We start from the raw sequence: 3,578 nt of genomic DNA on the forward strand, positions 1-3,578 counted from the left end.
GCTACTCTGTGTACCCACTTGATGAAACTTCAACTCTGTTTATAAGCCCAAGTCTCTACCTGTACCTATACCTAGCTGAATATTGTTGGAGAAAAATAATGGAATCCTGCTGACTAGAGTATCTTTTTTATTTTTTTTGAGACAGAGTTTCACTCTTGTTACCCAGGCTGGAGTGCAATGGCGCGATCTCAGCTCACCGCAACCTCCGCCTCCTGGGTTCAGGCAATTCTCCTGCCTCAGCCTCCTGAGTAGCTGGGATTACAGGCACATGCCACCATGCCCAGCTAATTTTTTGTATTTTTAGTAGAGATGGGGTTTCACCATGTTGACCAGGATGGTCTTGATCTCTTGACCTCATGATCCACCTGCCTTGGCCTCCCAAAGTGCTGGGATTACAGGCTTGAGCCACCGCGCCTGGCCTAGAGTATCTTTTTTATTTTGACTGAGCACAGAGGACTCTATCGATGGTACCTGACAAGGTGGAGCTCCCTAGGCCCCTCCCTCTTCAGGGGGGTCTGCATAGAAACTGTGAGGAGGGGAGATTCTCAGTGTGGTGGGAGACCGATTTTGACAGGGGATCCCTAGCAGCTGAGGGTCTGAGGCTGGTGGTCTGGTGGACTAACTTCTTGGAGGTCACATGGGCCATGAGGTCCACTACCCTGTTGTTGTAGCCAAATTCATTGTCATACGAGGAAATGAGCTTGGCAAAGTGGTAGTTGAGGGCAATACCAGTCCCATCATTGAAGGTGGAAGAGTGAGTGTCTCTGTTAAAGTTGGAGGAGACAACCTGGTACTCAGTGTAGTCCAGGATGCCCTTGAGGGGGCCCTCTGATGCCTGCTTCACCACCTTCTTGATGCCATCATATTTGGCAGATTTTTCCAGATGGTAGGTCAGATGCATGACTGACACATTAGTGGTGGAAGGCCATGCCAGCAAACTTCCTGTTCAGCTCAGGGAGGACCTTGCCTACAACTTTGGCAGCTCCAGTAGATGCAGGGATGATATTATGGAGAGCCCCGCAGCGGTCACACCACAGTTTCCCAGAGGGGCCATTCACAGTCTTCTGGGTGGCAGTGATGGTATGCATTGTGGTCATAAGCCCTTCTACAATGCCAAGGTTGTCATGGATGAGCTTGGCCGGGGGGCTAAGAAGTTGGTGGTACAGGAGCCACTGTTAATTATCTTTTTTCATATTTCTCATGGTTTATGCTCATCATGAACATGGAGGCATCAGCAGAGCGGGCATAGATGATGAATGTTTTGGCTCCCCACTGGAAGTGAGCCCCAGCCTTCTCTATGGTGGTGAAGACTCTGGTGGACACCATGATGTACTCAGTATCAGCATCCCCCCATTTGATTTTGGTGGGATCTCACACCTGGAAGATGGGGATGAGATTTTTGTTGATCACAACCATCCCTTTGTCAGCCTTGACAGTGCCATCGAATTTGCCATGGGTGGAATCATACTGGAAGATGTAGATCATGTAGTTGAGGCCAATGAAGGGGCCATGATGGGAAGTAGGGGTTGGATATGCTTCATTGAAACTCTCAGGCATCAACATCCACACAGACTTTAAGTCTGATAAGAAACATTTTATAGCCTATTCTCTCTGAAGCCTGCTACATAAAGACTTCCTCTGCAAATAAGAGCTTTGGTCTCCACAATCTTTTATCTTATCCCACACATTTTCTTTCTATTTATCTCAGGTCTTCAGATAAACTCAACCAATTGTCAACCAGAAAAATTTTAAATCACCTATAGCCTGGTATATTTAAAAGGATGTTTAAAGACATTACTATGAAGATTTTCAAACACAAAAGTAGAGAGAATAGTGTAACGAAGTTTGATGTACCCATCACCCAGCTTAAATGATTATCAGTACGTCTGGTTTTATCTACACAGTCCCATTCCCCCCACCTGAGACTTGACTATTTCGAGGGAAATCCCAGATATTATATCATTTCTATCATAAATACTTCAGCATATATATCTAAGACAGGACTCATTTTTAGCAACCAAAATACCTTTATCCTAAAACAATAGATCATTACTTAATAGCAGATATCCAGTCAGCATTCAAATTTTCCCAGTTATCTCATCAATATCTTTGTTATCACCAGTGTCCCTGGCCATTAACTACAAGAGGTTGAACTATTCATGTGCATTGCCCTGTTGGGTGGCATGAGCTCTATGCATCACTGATTTTCTCAAAATTTCAGGGGGATCCATCTACCTTACCCCTTAATTCTTTGCCGGTTGCACATCTAGCATGAATCACTCTAGGTTTCATTGTTTGGGGCATGTTTTAGTACAAACGAAGGAAAACACTCAGTACCTTCCTTCTACTTTCTCTTTCTCCTATCCCTCAAACAAAATTGCATTTCAGAACTAAAAGCTTTGTGTTCTTGAGATAATTATCCTTACAGTTGTAGGAGACTGAGGAAAGATTATGCTGTTGGTACAGGGTCACCTGGGGTGAGGGATGGCGATGGCCCGGGAACTCTGCATGATCGCTACAAGTTCTGCCATCTTGGAGACAATTTCATGGTTTTTTACCTTATGGCTTTCAGATTCTAAGCTCTCAAAAAATTATTTACTGACAGTCACATTTAGAAAATTTATCTATATACAGCCGGGCACAGTGGCTCACAAACTAAATGAGCACGATTGAATTGCTGACAATGCCTGCCCAATGAGCACCAAGTTATTTTCAAAAACGTATGAACAGAACGTTGCAAAACATTTGTATTTCTTTTCCTTGGGCCTGTAAACCTTGGTATGTTGCCTAGTCAGTGTGTAAGCATACTTTTCTTACCTTTATCCTCATTTGTTCAATACATTTATTGAGTGCCTACTATATTCCAGGTACTATGCTACATGGAACTGTGGTGAACCACGTGCTCAGTCTTTTTTGCCCTCGTCCTTACGTTTTAGCGCTCTTGTCCACCAAGGCTAAATTAGGAAGTCCTGTTATTTACCTAGAGTACAGCAGGGGGCAGACAAAGCCCATCTTTCAAAATCATTTGCGGTGGCTCAGCATATCTGATGTAGCAAATTATAACTGCTGCTAGATCCAGCTTTCAAAGGAAACTAGAATCTGGTTTTGCATTTAATGTAATACTTTACATAAATAAATCTAAATTTCTAGTTTGCTTAAGTTGAACTGCAGCCACATTTTTATCGTTGCTAAGAGGATGGATAAAGAAACCATCATTCTCATTAGCGAATCTTGCGTCTATTTCAGCAATAGGAGCCCCCTCCTACATTCTCAGGCTTTGAGAGTGAATAAGGGGAAATTTTCAGAAACATAGAGAAAATAAATGCATGTGTGTGTGTGTGTGTTTTATATATTGTTATGCTCACAAGAATGGTGTCCAAATGATGTTTGAAGGGGCAGGAGAGAGGAAGGTCCTGGGGATGCTGGTCTTGCATTTTGGGCAGAGACCTCAAAAAAAATTTCTAATTTTGGACTTTTTAATGCTATGTTATATTTGCTGGGTGCTTTATAGCAGTAAGTATTTATTTGAGATATGAAGCTAGATATTTGATTTTTTTTTTTTTTTTTTTTTTTTGTGA

General features: G+C 42.6%; 1 pseudogene; it reads right to left on the reverse strand.

Annotated features, from left to right (window-relative positions):
- Positions 1 to 505: 505 nt before the first annotated feature.
- On the reverse strand, positions 506 to 1,485 carry LOC144579131 (glyceraldehyde-3-phosphate dehydrogenase pseudogene; annotated as a pseudogene).
- Between the last annotated feature and the right edge of the window lie 2,093 nt (positions 1,486 to 3,578).

Source organism: Callithrix jacchus, chromosome 14 (genome assembly GCF_049354715.1).
Source record: "Callithrix jacchus isolate 240 chromosome 14, calJac240_pri, whole genome shotgun sequence".
NCBI classification, from domain to species: domain Eukaryota; kingdom Metazoa; phylum Chordata; class Mammalia; order Primates; family Cebidae; genus Callithrix; species Callithrix jacchus.